A 19,831-nucleotide genomic window follows, 5' to 3' on the forward strand; every position below is an offset into this window, starting at 1 on the left:
ATGCTCTGAAATACCTTTAGTAGAAGTGGTGTTATCTCTTCTCTGAAAGTTTGGTAGAATTCTCCAGTGAAGCTATCCGGGCCAGGGCTTTTTTTTTCATTAGGAGTTTTTTAATAACCTTTTAATCTTTTCTTTTGTTATGGGTTTATTTAGTTGTTCTACTTTTGTTTGTGTTAATTTAGGTAGGTAGTGTGTTTCTAATAATTTGTCCATTTCCTCAGCTCTTCAAAGTTGTCAGAGTACAATTTTTCACAGTATTCTCTTAGGATTCTTTTAATTTCATTTGGGTCTGTTGTGATATCACCCATCTCGTTTCTTATACTGGTTACCTGCTTCTTCTCCTGTTTTTCTTTTGTCAGTTTGGCCAATAGTTTATCAATTTTGTTGATCTTTTCAAAGAACCAGCTTTTGGTCTTGTTAACTCATTCAGTTGTTTTTCTATTCTCTATTTCATTTAATTCTGATCTAATTTTTATTATTTCCTTCCTTCTGGCGCCTGTGGGCTTCTTTTGCTGCTCTCTTTCTACTTGTTCTAGTTGTAGGGTTAATGTTTTGATTATGGTCCTTTTTTCTTTTTGGATGTGTGAATTTATTGCTCTAAACTGACCTTTGAGCACTGCTTTTGCTGTGTTCCAAAGGTTCTGGTAGGATGTGTTTTCATTCTCATTTGATTTTATGAATTTCTTTATTCTATCCTTAACTTCTTCTATAACCCAGTAGGTTTTGAGCAAAGTGTTGTTCAGTTTCCATGTGTTTGATTTTTTTTCCTTGCTTTTTGTGTTGTTGATTTCCACTTTTATGGCTTCATGGTCAGAAAAGGTGCTTTGTAATATTTGATGCTTTGGATTTTGTTAAGGCTTGCTTTATGACCTAATATGTGGTCTAATCTGGAGAATGTTCCATGTGTGTTGGAAAAGAAAATATACTTGGCTGCTGTTGGGTGCAGTGTTCGGTGTATGTCTGTGAGATCAAGTTGGTTGATTGTAGCATTTGGCTCTTCTATGTCTTTCTGGAGCTTCATTCTGGATATTCTGTCCTTCACTGAAAGTGGCGTGTTGAAGTCTCCTACTACTATTGTGGAGCAGTCTCTCTCTCTCTTCAGAGCTGTTAGAGTTTGTTTTATGTATTTTGGAGTGCTGTTGTTGCGTGCGTAAATATTTATTATAGTTATGTTCTCCTGGTGTATTGACCCTTTAATCATTATATAGTGCCTTTCCTTATCCTTCGTGGTGGATTTTACTTTAAAGTCTATTTTGTCAGAGATTAATCTTGCCACTCCTGCTCTTTTTTGAGTATTGTTTGCTTGATATATTTTTTTCCATCCTCTGAGTTTTAGCCTGTTTGTGTCTTTAAGTCTAAGGTGTGTCTCTTGTAGGCAGCATATAGATGGATCATGCTTTTTTGTCCAATCTGCCACTCTCCATCTCTTTAATGGTGCATTAAGTCCATTTATATTCAGCATAATTATTGATAAGTATGAGCTTAGTGCTTTCATCCTGATATCTCTTTTTGTGTGTTGTTCACAGTTTCTTTGTTCCCCTTAATTTTCTGTGCTGAGTCGTTTTTCTTTATGTATTTTTTTTCATCTTTTTCATTGTTGTAGATTTTATGTTTGCTGGGTCTTTATGTTTTTCTACTTTTTTATTTTGATTTGTTGGATTGTTAGATTCCTTTGTGGTTACCTTAATACTTACCCCTATTTTTTTATGTTTATACCAGTCTTTTATTTCTTTATATTGCCTTAACTTCCCCTCCATATGAAAAATCAATGTCTGCATTTTTTAAGTCTCTCTTTTTTGTTTTAATGTCCTTTTTTACATATTGATATCAGTTTCCCTATTTTCAATGTTTTAGCTTTGGTGTATTTTTGATTTCCTTATCTGAGTCAATATCTGGTTCTCTGTCCTGTGTTCTAGTCTTGCATTGTTATCTGGTGTTATTGAGTATAGACCCATAGGACTCCCTTTAGTAGTTCTTGTAATTTTTGTTTGGTTTTTGCAAATTCCCTGAACTTCTGTTTATCTGGAAATGCCCTAATTTCACCATCGTATCTGAGAGACAGTTGTGCTGGATATATAATTCTTGGCTTGCATTTATTTTCCTTCTAGGCTTTATATATGTCATCCCATTGCCTTCTAGCCTGCATGGTTTCTGCTAAGTAGTCTGAGCTTATCCTAATTGACTTAGAGAGACATAATTTAACAAAAATAACCAGACTAAATTTTGTATCATTCTAACTAAATTCAAGAAGCATGGTGTTGAAATTAACCTATTAGAGTTTATCAAACCTTTTTAAAATGCTGAAAATAGGTTAAATCTTTGGCAAACAATCTTAGATATTTGACATATTGGTGGCAAGCAACATCCACAAGAACTGGTATCTGTACAGTAACCAATTATTTTCACATTTTCCCTGAAATGTATTTTTGCTCTTCAACCTTGGATAATGGAATTAATGGCAGGACCACCTGAGGCATATAAATAGGCAGAAAGTGTATTGATGCACTGTGTAGTTACTTCCCCATCCATGAAAGAAAATTAATCATTTGCTGAAAATTAGCTTGCTAAATTATATTCTCTAAGAGCTTACTTTATGTAAAAATTTTAACTCAAGCTAGTTCTCATTAAGATAATTATTTATGCTGCAATGAAATGGCTTTTGTCTTCTGCTGTGTTTTTTTCTCTATACAGGTTTGCAGTTAGACAATTCATTCCACTCTTAATTCCTTCTTGTTTGTGATGTTTGTTGGCAAACACACACAGAAAAGTTTCTCATCCTGGCAAAGTAATTATCCTTTACTCAACAAAATTTGCAACAAAGATGTCAGAATACCAAAAGATTTATAATTATTACACAGAAATCAGATAATTGTAAGAACTATATTAAAATATAAAATGTGAAGCAATTGGTCAAGTTAAGAATTTTGTGCATTTCTTAGACATCTGTCTTTAATCATTTTTGCCTCAATACCAAATAACACAAAACTCTTTTTTCCTACAATACACATACTTAAATAATATAGATTAAACTATATTAAACTCATATATACTATTTTTTGAATGATTATTAGGTTAATTAGCATATTATTATTTAGATGTTTGTTTCAAGAAGTCCAGATTTCAATTTTCTGTCCTTTTGTTTTTCAAAGAATTGTTTAAATATCCCAGATTTTCTCAGCTTGTCTTTCACATCAGTAAGTATCATGGCTTTAATTTTCAGATTATAGTCATTACATTTTTATCTTTAACACATTGCCATCATAGTTTGTTTATTCTTCCATTATTCAGAAAACTAAACTTTTTTATTCTGCTCCAGGAATGCTGCTGCTTTCTGAATATGCACTCATGAATATGATAGGCAAAGCCCTTGCCTTTTTCAAGTTTCTGAAAGCAGAAGTGAAACAAATTCAGAAAGAAAATAAAATAATATCTTTATTACAGATTAGATTCATGTTCTAAAGATACCCATTTTGGATCAGGAGGTGAGTGAAATACTCTGACAAGGACATTTCAGCTGAGGCTTGAAAACAGCTAGGTTTGTTAAATCATCACATGTGCTATACATAAATTTGTGCCTTTCAGATAATTAGGATATTTTAAAAAGTGCTTACCACAAAAAGCATCGTGGGCTTTAGTGAATTTTTGTGACAATTCATAAAACCTTTCAGAATGTGCCGTGATTTCTTCATGTCATGTGAATAGCTCAATTTTCTCTCACTAATCTCTAATCTTCAGGTAAGGTAATATTGAGCAGGGGCTAAATATTTATCATACAGGTTAGAATCCCAGCTCTGCCAGTTATTAGCTGAATGAACTTGAGCAGAGTTCTTAAACTCTAACTTTTAGTTTTTAGTTATTTCTTATGAGGTTTAAACGTGTGCATGTAAATGTAAATTACTTACAAATGTAAATTACTTAGAAATGCTCTGAACACTTTAGCTATTACCAGATTACCAGTTGCTATTGAGTTGATTCCCACTTATGAATCCCATGTGTGTCAGAGTAGAACTGTGCATTTTAAACGGCTTTTAAAATTTTAAACGGGTTTTAAATGGCTGCTTTGTCTGAAGTAGATCACCAGGCCTGCTAGAATCCTCAACCCCTCCATTAGCACCTGAGTGTGTTAAAACATTTGTACCACCTATGAACACTTTAAGGAGTCCTGGTGGCACAATAATTAAAATGTCAGCTGCTAACTGAAAGGTGGACACTTCGAACCTATTAGCGTCTCCACAGGAGAAAAGATCTGACGATCTGCTCCTGTAAGGATTACAGCCTAGGAAACCCTATGGGGCAGTTCTACTCTGTCATACAGGGTCACTATGAGTCGGAATTGACTCAATGGCATACAACAATAACAGGGACACCTTAGCTATTATTAACATTTAATAAACCCATTCTCAGCCTTCTTTCTCCTTTCATTCACATTGATGTATTTTTTTAAGTTATCTATATTTCTTATTTCAAAGGCTTTAACACTCATTAACTCCTCAGTGCCCTCCCCCTTCACTGCCTGAAGTGATTCACACTAATAACTGTAATTGGTGAAGTAGAAGGTCAGTGAAAATGAGGGAGACTGTCAATGGGATGCATCGACACAACAGCTGCGACAATATCAACAATCATGAAGATGGCACAGGACTGAGCAATGTTTGTCGCATTACATAAAGTACACCATGAATCAGAGTTGACTGGACGGCAGTTCACAACAACTCTAACATCTTTTCAGACCTTACTGTCAATGACATTTGACACTATTAACCATCCCATATTTCTTAAAAGTCTCTTGGCCTTCATGATATCATTTTATAATGTTCCTCTTTTAAACATTTAGCCATGTTTTTCTTGGCCTCTTTAATGGATTATTTCCCTTATACCTTAGTACTGACAAGTGAGTATTCTTTAAAATTCCATACGCAGTCTTCTAATCTTTTTATCCTCTAATGGCGAACACGTTTACATCCATGGCTTCAGGAAATGATTTGCAAGATTCGTATCTTTAGTGTAGACCTAAACGCTAACACATGGTCCAGATGGTGTTTCTGATTTTATGTAGGACAATCTCTATCTGCGTATCTCACAGACACTTCAAACCCGACATATCTTTACTCAACAGAAAATTCTTTTCCTTCTGAATTCCCTGTATCAGCCTCACTAGTGCTCAGTTACCCAAGATAAAACCCTGCTGGAATCCCCCCTCTTCCTCAAGTCCCTTTTAATCTGTAACCAAGTAATAATTTTTCTATCCTCTCAATATCTCTCCAGTCTCATTCCCTGTCTCTCTTGCCATAACATTGCTCAACCCCTAGACATCGCACTGATTTTTTTCAATGGCCTCCTGTGTGGGTTTCCTCCTTTCCATCTGGCACCTAATTTAATCTACCTGCTGCTCTGCAGAGGCTCTTTCTGCAATCCATGTTAACCAGGTTGTGGAATATAAATGGGGCGTTGGTGACAGTAAACAATATTTCTAGTGATTTTTTTCTCCTTTTTGCTACTAAGGAATATCTAGACTTTAACATAAACACTATTTTTTTGGAACGTACCCCCAGGGAGTGATTCACAAATGCCTATATACAATTTTCTTACTCAATTACATGTCATTTCCTCTTCCTTTGCTTCTTTATTAGTGTGCCTCTGCTGAGACTTTCCAAGCTGAGGAAGAAGCCATGCGACAGCTTCCCTACCTTAATCTGTTTTTGCGTATGCCTACTTGGGTCCTAAAGCTGAGTTATTTCTGCACCATGTCTTAGAGAATCTTCTATTTCTACAGACCCTGCAGCTCCTGTCTACAGCTTCACTCTCTTTAAGATGCAGACCTAGTCCAGTTCACCAGAAAGAGAAGCAGACATTAGCTTTTTCCAGGCATCTGTTCATAAACTACTTCTTCAAAGATTCCTAACAAGAATGCTAGAAAATACATGAGCTTAAGAATGAGTTTACCCCTGAAGTTTACTAGACACACTTAGTTTATGATTCACAATTTAGGTTTAATTGGATACCCCAGTGCTAAAAGTATAGCGACCATCCCCTGTCAATTTGTCATACTGTGGTGGCTTGCTAGTTGTTATGATGCTGGAAGCTGTGTCACCAGTATTTCAAATGCTGTAACAATGGACTCAAACATGCCAATGATCATGACGATGGGACAGGGCCAGGCACATTTTGTTCTGTTACACGTGGGGTTGCCATCAGTCGGAGCTGACTCAAAGGCAGCTAACAACAACAAAAATACAGCAGTTAAAATAATGCTCCCCATTCTGAAAGTGAAAATACTTAAGCATGAACAGGGATGTAACATATACCAAAAACTCATCACCGTCAAGCTGATTTTGACTCATAGAGATGCTATAGGACAGAGTAGCACTGCCCCTGTAGGGTTTCTAAGGAGCTGCTGGTGGATTTGAACTGCCAGCCTTTTGGTTAGCAGAGGAGCTCTTAACTGCTGCACCACCACTGCTCTGGATGTAACATATAGAGAGATGAAATAAGGAGAAAATTATTTTTATCAATTTAAGGTTTTTTTTTTTTTGGTATCTCTTCTTGATGGTGATAAGCAGAGATTACGATTCATAATGAGATGGACTTAAAATAAGTCTTAGTAGATAGATAGCAAGATGATGAAATATAGTGCCTGATACTCAATAAATATTTTTTAAACTGATAAGTGGATGATTAAATGGCGAATGGAGTATTGTGCTGATTGACTAGACAAATACATCTAAAGCAGCGTTCAAAGGGCAAGGGTAATTGCTATTGAATCAGTACCATGTATTTTGAATATGAAGAAAGCCCAAGTGAAAATAAGATAACAAATTCCCTCATTTAAGCATAGATTCATTAAACTGATGTACTCTCTCATTTTTCATATATACCTTTATACTTAGTGCGTACATATTCACTTCATGAATAATTAAGTCAATTTTCTATTGCTTGCCAACTTTTGCCAGGTCAATTGGATCTAAAAATTATTAGGCTGTCTATTTAAATATCTCTACTTTTCATATCATACTTTTCTATTGTTATTGGTTTAGTCAAGCTTTCTACTGTATCCTTGGATTGATTTTGGTAATTTTTATTTGGTAAGAAAACAATGTCTTTAGGTTTACAAATATGTTGCAATACAGAAGCATGAAATATTTTTCCTCTAGTAATTATTTAAAATCTTTCACATCTGCAGTGAAGTGTCCTTGAAATTATAACACACACCCTAGCAATTACAAACTACATCTTACTACAGTCTACTTTCAAATAGTACTTTCAAATTAGTATGTAAACCAAACATTGCAATAGCCGTGCAAGACTTTAATTCCATTCATTTTCCCTACTATTTTGCTAGTATTGCCATATTGCTCATTTCAACATGTATTATATAACCATAAGAGATTTTTATTATGGATGCTTTAAACTAATGTTTGGCTAACTACAGTTGTGAGTCAGCCAACTGTTTTATAAACAAAATTTTATTGTAACACAGTCATCATGTCCATTCATTTACGTAACAGAATGTTTTGAGGTTTGAATTCACCCTAAGGTACCTTGGAAGAAAGACCTGGTGATCTACTCTCAAAAAAAAAGCCACTGAAAATTCTGTTGAACACATTTCTACTTTGACACACACGAGGTTGCCATGAATTGGGGTCAACTGGATGGCATGTGGTAGTGGTTGAGTATTGTCTCGCACATGTGCATCTTAGGCTTCAGCTAATATTATAAGGATACATTATACAGATGTTTGTTACTTCTTTGTGATTCACTTCTATTAAACCATGCCTCCAAATTGGAGGTGTCTTTAAAATCCCTAAACTTTACTATCAGTTTCCTCTACCCCGTAAGACTCCCACTTTCTGCTTGGACTCTATTTCTCAGCACCATGTTTCAAAACGCTCTCAGAGGGAACGTTCTGTTAAGATTTGGCTCATGTTTTGTGCTTCCCTTCTCCCAAGAAGAGTAGCTTTTATATTTTGTCCAGATTTTACACTTTTTTAAGTAGGAGGATGAGTCTGATACCAGCAACTTTGTCATGATCAGAATCAAGGACTAATTTATAATTAATACCATAGTTTTTGTGTTTGTGGTTGCAATATGAAAAAGGAACAATTCAAAGTCTCAGTAGAAATACTTGGATTTCATGGAAATGTCATTTTCCTGTCTTTAAAATGGGCATAAAGCTATAACTACCTTGTGTGTTCCCTGGAAGTTTCAAATGTGTTATCTGGTTCATGTAAAAAGTTCTCTGATTTCTGAGTAAAGAGATTTTATAGTCCATGAACTAATTAACATATTTAAAATCGGCACTTTTAGATAGACTATAGCAATCTTAAAGACAGTACTCCATACAAAAGATGCTCTCCATTCCCACTTTCTATTTCAGTGCTCTTAACCCTGGTGTCAGAGTGGTTAAGAGCTCGGCTGCTAATCAAACGGTCAGCAATTCCAGTCCAGCAGCCACGCCCTCGAAGCCCTATGGGACAGTTCTGCTCTGTCTTATAGGATCACTGTGATTCAGAATCAACTCCAAGTCAACTTTTTTTTTAAACCCTTCAGAGTACAGGATAGAGACGCAGAAGAGCTGGACATCGTGTTCCTTGAAGAAAACTCCTTGCTGTTGAATACCTCTATTCAGTTCTTGCCTGTTATGTTAACTTCTTTAATCATCATATTAACCACACAAAGTAGGTTTTAATAACCTCATTTCATAGTTGAGAAAATTAAGATCACAAAGTTCAAATAACTTTCTCAGATTTGTACAGCTGATAAATGAGTGCCTAAAGTGAGCTTAAGTTCATTAATTGTGAACCCAATACTTTCCTGTGCACCATTAAGATAAAAAGCCATAACAATAATTAAATAGTTAAAAAATTGCACTCTCCCTATTTTACCTTTTTTGTATATTTTTTATGTATATATACAGGTAGTCCCCAACTCACAAAAGGGTTCCATTCCAACAGCTACATTGTAAATTGGTTCTGAAGTAACTCAAGCACCTCATTTCAAATTACCAGCTGATGCTTCTTATGTTATGAAATGTTGAATAAGATCATGCTATAGGCCTGATCTACAATGAAGTAGGTGTCAGTGTGATAACAGTGAAGTTGGAGTCGTAAAGGTTGTCAGGTGTGTGCACAATTCAGTTGGCCATTGTCGTTAGAGTTGAACACCGACTTCACTATAGACCAGGGCATAGTCTGCTATACTGCAGTGTTTTGAACAGTAAATCATAAAATTGAACATCTGCAAGTGAACATCTGAGAATGATTACATCAGCAAATTATGCATTCCATCATGGTATGGGGTACATTTGACAAACAATAAGATGTACACACAAAAAAAGGACAGTGGTAAGTGCGATTCATCATAAGTTGGGGATTACCTGTATGTATATGTGTGTATATTATATTATCCATATTGTATTATACATATTATGTTATATTATTTACATTATACTATATTATATTATATTGTTTATATTATACTATATTATATTATATTGTATTAAATACTACATTATATTATATTATATTAAGCATACATAACTGTTTGCACTCCAAAAATAGAAAGCACTGTTTTAAGTGCTATCCTCATGAATTTGAGGCATCTTTGAAGAAGCAGTTTATGTACAGATGTCTGGAATAAAGAATATCTGCTTCCCTTTCTGGCCAACAAACGAGCATTAGAGTGAATGAAGCTGCAGGCAGTATCTGAAGGATGTATGGACAGACAGAAAATTCTCTATGACATAGACCCAGTTATTACTCAGATTATGAACCCAAGCAGACACAGGGAGACCCAGAATAAGGCAGAGACATCCGTCCTTTTCTGTGCAGAACAAATCTTAACTCTGAGGTTAGTGAGAACTAAAGTGCTACAGCACTGCTTGGGAACCATACAGGATTTCTGCTCTGAGGACCCTGGGATTCAATATCTTGGGCAGTAATTAGGTTTCTTCTAAGAGCACTGTAGCAGAAACAGAGGTAATAAATTGCCTTCAAGGTGGTGTCTGGACAATGGACATTACCGAAGAGGTTGCGATTAACTTAAGTAGACTTTCTGAAACACTTTTAGGGATTCCTAGAAATAACTTCAAAAGACTTTGAGAGGGAATTGGGATGCTACGATACAAAGGTGAGGGCAAAATCCAAAGCAATCTAAGCTGTTGCTATTAATGTGAGTTTTTTTATAACCATGTCCTGCTAACGCTTAGGAGAACAGTACTTACAATATCTATGACACTGTGAATAATTACTTACTATAATAACTTAAAGCTTCATCTTTAAAGTAGGCTTATCCACTTGGTGTGGTTGAGAGTGCATCTCCCTTCCTAAAGAGTCAGTGGACTGGCTTCAGATGCTGCAGGGGAAAAGCAAGTTCTTGAGAACCACAGCCGCCCTCTCGCCCTCCAGCACAGGTGTGTTGGTGCGTGCCACCCCATGGAGCTTCCATCAGTGCAATACAAATAAGGAAGACCACACACATCAAGTAGTAGAGAGGAGAAGTAGGTGAATTTCTTTGGCTAGCTCCGGCATTGAGGCCGACAGCCATTTACATGTGGCAGAAACAGCCAGGATTTATCAACTAGCGGCTCTGATGGAAAGGTAGAGCAATACTTGGATTCTTCAAAAGACCCATGCATATTCAAGAAGTGATTTGGTTCTCACATGCAAACATTTACTGCATTTACCTGGGAACCTAGAGGATACACAGAACTAGGGAGACCACGATTGCTATGAATCACTTAGGAATCATCCACTGAAGCAAAGGAGAGCTCATTCTCTATTAGCTTGACCATGGGAAAAATAAATAACCAAATGAGAAAAATAGCAAGTAAATAACAATAACAACATATGACTTTTAGGCATTATTTTTTTTATTCCAAATACGCCAAAAGGTTGACAGTGGTGTTATTAGGTACCCTTGAGTTGGTCCCAACTCATAGTGACCATATGTACAACAGAATGAAACTCTGCCCAGTCCTGTGCCATCCACACAGTTGTTGCTATGTTTTAGCCCATTGTTGAAGCCACTGTGTCAATGTATCTCGTTGAAGGTCTTCCTCTTTTATGTTGCTCTTCTACTTTACCAAGCGTAATGTCCTTCTCAAGGAACTAGTCCCTCCTGATAACACGTCTAAAGTACATGATATGAAGTCTTACCATCTTTGCCTCTAAGGAGCATTCAAGCTGTACTTCTTCCAAGACAGATTTGTTTGTTCTTCTGGCAGTTCATGGTATATTCAATATTCTTTGCCAACACCATAGTTCAGGCGTCAATTCTTCTTTGGTCCTCCTTATTTATTGTCCAGTTTTCAAATGCATATGAAGCTATTGAAAACACCGTGGCTGGGGTCAGGAGCACCTTAGTCCTCAAAGTGGCATCTTTACTCTTTAACACTGTAAAGAAGTCTTTTGCAGCAGATTTTCCCAATGCAATATGTCATTTGATTTCGTAACTGCTGCTTCTATGGTGGAGCCAAGCAAAATGAAATCCTTGACAACTTCAATATTTTTCCCATGTATCATGATGTTGCTTATTTGCCCAGTTGTGAAGTTTTTTTTGTGTGTGTGGGTGTGTGTCGGGGTGCAATCCATAGTGACATCTGTGGTCTTTGATCTTCGTCAGTAAACACTTCAAATCCTCTTCACTTTCAGTAAACAAGGTTGTGGCATGTGCATATAGCAGGTTGTTGAGTCTTCCTCTAATCCTTTCTTTCCTCTTCATATAGTCCAGCTTCTCAGATTATTTGTTCAGCATCCAGATTGAAAAAGTATGGTGAAAGGATACAACCCTGACACACATCTTTCTTGATTTTAAACCACACAGTATCCCCTTGTTCTGTTCCAACAACTGCCTCTTCACCTATGTATAGCTTCCCCATGAGCACAATTAAGCGTTCTGATATTCCCATTCTTCACAATGTTATTCATAATTTGTTATGATCCACACAGTCAAATGCTTTTGCAGAGTCAATGAAACACAAGTAAACATCTTTCTGGAATTCTCTGCTTTCAGCTGAGATCCATCTGACATCAGCAATGATATCCCTTGTTCTAAATCCTCGTCTGAATCCTGCTTGAATTTCTGGCAGTGGCTTGTCTATGTACTGATGCAACCACTTTTGAAAGATCTTCAGCAAAATTTTACTTATGTGTGATATTGATATTGTATGATAATTTCTGCATTCTGTTGGATCTCCTTTCTTTGGAATGGGCACAAATATGAATCTCTTCTAGTCAGTTGGCCAGGTAGCTGTCTTCCAAATTTCTTGGCATAGACAAGAGAGCACTTCCAATACTGCATCCCTTTGTTGAAACGTCTTACTTGGTATTCTGTCAATTCCTGGAGCCTTGATTTTCACCAATGCCTTCAGTGCAGCTTGGATCTCTTCCTTCAGTACCATTGGTTCCTATCATATGCTACCTCCTGACATGATTGAACATCGACCAATTCTTTTTAGTATAGTGACTCTGTGTATTCCTTCCATCTTTTGATGCTTCCTATATCGTTTAGTATTTTCCCAGCAGAAATCCTTCAGTATTGCAACTTGAGGTTTGAAATTTTTTTCAGTTCTTTCTGCCTGAGAAATGCCAAACATGTTCTTCCCTTTTGGTTTTCTATCTCCAGGTCTTTGCTATGTCATTATAATACTTTACTTTGTCTTCTAGAGACGACCTTTGAAATCTTCTGTTCAGCTCTTTTACTTCATCAATTCTTCCTTTCTCTTTAGCTACTCTATGTTCAAAAGCAAGTTTCAGAGTCTCTTCTGACATACATTTTTTATCTTTTCTTTCTTTCCTGTCTTTTTAATAACCTATTGCTTTCTTCATGTATGATGTCCTTGAGTCCTTGATGTCATTCCCCAACTTGTCTGGTCTTTGGTCATTAGTGTTCAATGTATCAAATCCATTCTTGAGATGGTCTCTAAGTTCAGGTGGGATATACTCAAAGTTGTACTTTGTCTCTTGTGGATTTGTTCTAATATTCTTCAGCTTCAGCTTGAACTTTCATAGGAGCAATTGACGGTCTGTTCCACAGTCAGCTCTTGGCCTTGTTCTGACTGATGATATTGAGCTTTTGAATGTTCTCTTTCCACAGATGTAGTTGCTTTGATTCCTGTGTAGTCTACCTGGTAAGGTCATGTGTATAGTCGCCGTTCATGTTGTTGAAAAAAGGTATTTGCAATGAATAAGTCACTGGTCTTGCAAAATTCTGTCATACGATCTCCAGTGTCATTTCTATCACCAAGACCTTATTTTCCAATTACTGATCCTTCTTCTTTGTTGCCAACTTTCACATTCCAATCACCAGTAATTATCAATGTATCTTGATTGCATATTTGATCAATTTCAGATGCAGAAGCTGGTAAAAATCTTCAATTCGTCCATCTTTGACCTTAGCAGTTGGTGTGCAAATTTGAATAATAGTTGTATTAACCAGTCTTCCTTGTAGGCGTATGGATATTATCCTATCACTAACAGTGCTGTATTTCAGGATAGACCTTGAAATATTTTTTTGACGATGAATGCAAAGCCATTCTACTTCAATTTGTCATTCCCTGCATAGTAGACCATATGATTGTCTGATTCAAATTGGCCAATACCAGTCCATTTCAGCTCACGAATGCCTAGGATATTGATCTTTATGAATTCCATTTAATTTTTGATGGCTTCCATTTTTACTGAATTCATATATCATAAATTCCACGTTTCGATTACTAATGGATGTTTACAGTTGTTTCTTCTCATTTTCAGCCATGCTACATCAGCAAATGAAGCCCCTGAAAGCTTGATGCCATCCATATCATTAAGGTCAACTCTACTTTGAGGAAGCATCTCTTTCCCAGTCGTATTTTGAGTGCCTTCCAACCTGAAGGGCTCATCTTCCGGCACTATATTAGACAATGTTTTGCTGCTGTTCATAAGGTTTTAACTGGATAATTTTTTCAGAAGTAAACTGCCAGGTCCTTCTTCCTAGTCTGTCTTCATTTGGAAGCTCCTCTGAAACCTGTCCACCATGGGTGACCCTGCTGGTATTTGAAATACTGGTGGCATATCTTCCAACATCACAGCAGAACACAAGCCACCACAGTAGGACAAACTGACAGACGAGTGGTGGAAAAGGTTGATAAGACCTCCATAAAATCCTAGTTACATTATAATTTCTATATGGGCTCCTAAAAGTAGCACATTTGATATTCAAATCAAAATGTCTGATATCTGTCAACTGTTAAGTAAGTTTAACTCAGAAGAACTTAAGCTATAATGTATTTATAGATGATAAACCAAACCAAACCCATTGCTGTTGAGTCGATTCCAACTGATAGCGACCCTATAGGACAGAGTAGAACTGTCCCATAGGGTTTCCAAGAAGCGGCAGGTAGATTTGAACTGCCGACCTTTTGGTTAGCAGCCTGAGCTCTTAACCACTGTGTCACCAGGGCTCCAAATTATAAACAGACACCATTAAATTAGTAACACAAATAGACAGCAAAATAGAACTGCACTTAGCATATCCCTTTTCTATTCAGAAAAAATAATTCTAGAGCAGTTGTATACTTACACTACTTCATTTGAAACATTAAGCATTGGAAAAGAGTGGCATCGGTGACTTCCAGGCAACATGGCGCTCTAGGCAGAAGCACCACACTGTCCCTCCACAGCAAAGATCCAAAAAACTAAGCCAGAGAAAACAGCAGTCCTGAAACCTTAAGCATCAAATGAAGAGACAAAGAACTCTGCCAAGCACCAAATGGAATAAGAAACTGACCTAGAACAGAGAATGAGGACAGATACATGCAGAAGTCCCTATCAGCTAATGCAGCACAGATGCACCATCTTGGACTCCTCTCAGAGACCAGCGAACAAGGGGTATGAGAAAACAGCTTCACGGAGCTTCCAGAAGGAGACAGAACAACCGGAAACCAGGGATATATGCTTTCCCACCCCCCCCACGTCTTCACCCCCACTCAGCCTCCTCTGCTTCCTGTGGCCACAGTCTCTTGGCTGGAAAGCACCAGCCGCTTAGATTCCACCCACCCACACTGGCCGACTCCCTGAGTGCCATTTGTTGACTGCCGGTGATGCTTTTTTCTGCTTCTTTTGATTTCTTCCTTACCTCTCACAACCTCTCCCTCCTTTTGCACAAACACCTGGCTCCGTGCACAATCTTTGCTTCTTCCTGAAAGGCTGTGAAATGCCGCTGGAATGTGAAACTGCTTCCCAGTCCAAGCTGTCCGGCTGTTGGGAACCCGGGGCTTTTTTTTTTTTTTTTCTGTTTGTTTGTTTTGAATTGTTTGTTTTTTTTTCTTTTCTCAACTTGGGAGCCCATTCTAGCCGGGCAGTGCTGTGCAGCTTGGGACCTACCCCCTTGTTTTGCCCAGACACGCAGAGGGATCCCTGAGGACATTTCTTTTTTTGTGTTTTTTTGGGGGGGCGTTTCTTGCTCTTTTTTTTTTATATTTGTTTTGTTTTCCCTCTTTTTCCCTTTTTGTCTTTCTTCATTATTCAGTTTCTCTTCTCTCTATGCCTTCCTTCTCTTCCAGGCCACTGAATATCTGGTGCTGAGTGGCACCTCTATGCCTTCTAGCCAGGTTGTACCTCAGTGCCTAGAAGTAACTTCCCCAGACCCTGTAGCCGAACCAGTGGGATCCCTGGGAGTTGTGCCTTTCTTTTTTCTTTCTAATTTTTATCTACTCATTTTTTTCTTTTATTTTCTTTTTTTCTTCTTCTTCTCCTTTTTGTTTTTCTCCATTTTGTAGTCTCTCATCTCTCTACTCCAACAGCAAGCTCCCCTAGCACTCTTTTTTCTTTGTATGTTTTTGGCTCCTGTTCCTCTCTCCTCTCTCCCATACCCATCTTAGCTCCACACGTCACAATCTCCTCCCTCCATCCTGCCTACCTGCACCATGCGCTTAACATCACACCACCAAGCAGCACAGGCCTGGCCTACAGGAACCTGCCCTGCACTGATTAACTGCCTGCCCTGGTGGCAATAGTAAGTGCCACAAACAACCCATCCCAGCAACTCCTCTTCAGCTATACCTGCCCTACTGTACCATATCTGTGCTACTGACCCTGCCAATTGGAGAAGGAGATGAAAAGTATCATGCCCACAGATGGGCAAACAACAAAGAACACACAGCTTGCATGCTCATAGTCAAAAAAAAAGGACAAAAAAAAATCTACAATCAATAAATGAGAAAAATAACTACTGAATGCCCTGAAGACAGCAGACAATATCAAAACATGTACAAAAACAGGACAGGGTAGTTCCAGTAGGCTTCCAAAATAAAACACAAGATGACTTTCCAGTAGAAGAAAATGCACTAGAACTACCTGACAGGGAATTCAAATCTCTAATGCTCAGAATTATCAAAGAGTTCAAACAAAAACCAGGCAAATATGAGGAAAAAATAGACAAATTAATGGAAAACGCAGAAAAATTAATGGAAAATACAGACAAGTAAATGGAAGAATTCAGCGAAATAATGCAGGAACAAAATGCCAAAATAAATTCACAACTAGAAATTATACAAAAACAACAATTAGAAATCAAAAAGATAAAAAGATTTCAGAAATGGACAGTGTCATAGAAGGGCTGAGGAGCAGATTTGAAACAGTGGAAGACAGGCTCTGCGAAATTGAAACAAACACTTGGATGCAACTTTGTTTGAGAAAAACTCAGAAAAAAGCACAAAGAAAAATGAAGAGACCCTGAGAATTATGTGGGATACAATCAAAAGCAAAACTTTTTGAGTGATCAGAGTTCCAGAACAGGGGGAGAAAACAGAAAACACAGAGAAGATCATTGAAGAATTGCTGACAGAAAACTTTCCCAATATCATGAAAGATGAAACGCTGGACATCCAAGAAGCTCAATGAAACCCACATAGGATAGACCTCAAAAGAAAATCACCAAGGCATATCATAATCACACTCACCAAAACCAAAGACAAACAAAGAATCCTGAGAGCAATTCGAGAAAAACAAAAAGTCACATACAGTTGCGAAACAATAAGACTAAGCTCAGATTATTCGGCAGAAACCATGCAGGGAAGAGGGCAGTGAGATGACATACATAAAACCTTGAAAGAAAAAAACTGCCAGCCAAGAATAATACACCTTGCAAAACTCACATTCAAATATGATGGTGAAATTAAGACATTTCCAGATAAACAGAAATTAGGGGAATATGTAAAAATCAAACCAAACTTACAAGAATTATTAAAGGGAGTCCTTTGGTCTGAGAAAAAACAACTTCAGCTCACAGGCTGAATCTAAGATGCAGGATTGTATCAGTCAGATAGCAATTTAGGAAATGAACTCTCAAGGACTATACAATACCAAAAGAAATAAAACAGGGAATCAGAGCAGTTAATCTGTAAATGACAACAACATCAGAAGGATAAAAGAGGGAATAAAGAGTATAGGTATAGAACCTCCTAATGGAGAGGAAGGCATAGCAACACCAAGTAATTATAGACTGCTTTAAACTTAGAAAGATAATGGTAAATTTCACAGAAAACACAAAGAAAGTTAACAAACCTACTCATTAAAATAAAGAGGAAAAACATAAAGTCTCAGTAAAACAAAACCTACAAAAACAAAAGAAATGAAAAAAAATCTGCAAAGAAAAGGAGTTCAGCATAGGAGAGTAAGAGGAACAAAGGAAATATCAGCACCACAAAAAAAAAATCACTACAAAACGACAGCAATAAACTCACATCTATCAATAATTACACTGAATGTAAATGGCCTCAATGCACCCATAAAGAGACAGAGAGTGACAGAATGGATAAAAAAAACCAGGATCCTTCAATATGCTGTTTACAAGGGACACACCTTAGAAACAAAGATGTAAATTTATTAAAAATAAAAGGTTGGGAAAAAATATATCAAAGAAACAACTACCGAAAAAGAGCAGGAGTGGCAATACTAATCTCAGATAAAGTAGACTTTAAAACAAAATCCACCATGAAAGACAAAGAAGGACACTATATAATGATTAAGGGGATGATCCATCATAAAGATATAACCATAATAAACATCTATGCTCTTAATGACAGGGCTCCAAAATAAATAAAACAAACTCTAACAGCACTGAAAAAAAGAAATTGATAATTCCACAATAATAGTAGAAGACTTCAACACACCACTCTCACTAAAAGACAGAACAACTAAAAAGAAACTCAGCAAAGACACAGAAGACCTAAAGGGCACAATCAGCCAAATTGAGCTCATGGACATATATAGAACACTCCACCCAACAGCTGCAAAGTACACATTCGTTTCCAATGTACACAGAACATTTTCCAGAATAGACCACATCTTAGGCCACAGAGGAATCCTCAACAAAATCCAAAACAGTGAGATAATACAAACTATCTTCTCTGACCACAGTGCCGTCAAGGCTGAAATTAACAACAGAAAGAGCAAGGAAAAAAAAATAAATTACATGGAAACTGAATAATACCCTGTTTACAAACTGCTGGGTAATAGAAGAAATCAGAGATGGAATCAAAAAATTCCTAGAATCAAATGAGAATGAAAACACATCATACAAAAAACTTTGGGATGCAGCAAAGGTAGTTCTCAGAGGACAATTTATAGCAATAGATGCACACATCAAAAAAGAAGAAAGGGACAAAATCTAAACATTAACTACACAACTCAAACAAATAGAAAGAGACCAGCAAAAAAAGCCCACAGCCACTAGAAGAAAGGAAATAAAAGAAATAGAAAAACAATAGAAAGAATCAGCAAAACCAAAAGTTGGTTCTTTGAAAGAATCAACAAAATGAACAAACCACTGGCCACACTGACAAAAGAAAAACAAGAGAGGATGCAAAGAACCCAAATAAGAAATGAAATAGGCAACATTACAACAGACTCAGCTGAAATAAAAAGGATCATAACAGAATATTATGAAAAAATATACTCCAAAAAATTTGAAGGCTATACAACTACGATAGTCAAAACCACCTGGCACTGGTACAATGACAGATACATTGACCAGTGGAACAGAATTGAGAACCCAGATGTAAATCCATCCACCTATGGTCACCTGATCTTTGACAAGGGCCCAAAGTCCATCAAATGGGGAAAAGACAGTCTTTTTAACAAATGCTGCTGGCAAAACTGGATATCAATCTGCAAAAAAAATGAAACAGGACCCATACCTCACACCATATACAAAAACTAATTCAAAATGCATTAAAGACCAAAATATAAAGCCAAAAACTATAAAGTTCATAGAAGAGAAAATAGGACCAACGTTACAGGCCTTAATACATGGCATTAACAGGATACAAACCATAAACATCAACACACAAACTCCAGAAGATAAGCTAGATAATTTGGAACTTCTAAAAATCAAACACCTATGCTCTTCAAAAGACTTCACCAAAAGACTAAAAAGAGAACCTACAGACTGGGAAAAAATTTTTGGACATTACAAGTCAGACAAAGGTCTAATCTCCATAATCTACGAGAAAATCCATCACCTCTACAACAAAAAGACAATCCTATTAAAAAGTCAGCAAAGGAAATGAACAGATACTTCACCAAAGAAGACATTCAAGCGGCCAACAGACACATCAGGAAATCCTCGGGTTCACTAGCCATCAGAGAAATGCAACTTAATACCACAATGAGATACCATGTCGCCCCGTCATTACTGGCATGAATCAAAAACACTGGAAATAAGAAATGTTGGAGAGGCTGCAGGGAAATCGGAACTCTTATGCATTGCTGGTGGGAATGCATAATGATACAACCACTTTTGAAGAATGATCTGGTGCTTCCTTAGAAAGCTAGAAATAGAAATACCATACGAT

Source organism: Trichechus manatus, unplaced genomic scaffold (assembly GCF_000243295.1).
Source record: "Trichechus manatus latirostris isolate Lorelei unplaced genomic scaffold, TriManLat1.0 scaffold00009, whole genome shotgun sequence".
NCBI classification, from domain to species: domain Eukaryota; kingdom Metazoa; phylum Chordata; class Mammalia; order Sirenia; family Trichechidae; genus Trichechus; species Trichechus manatus.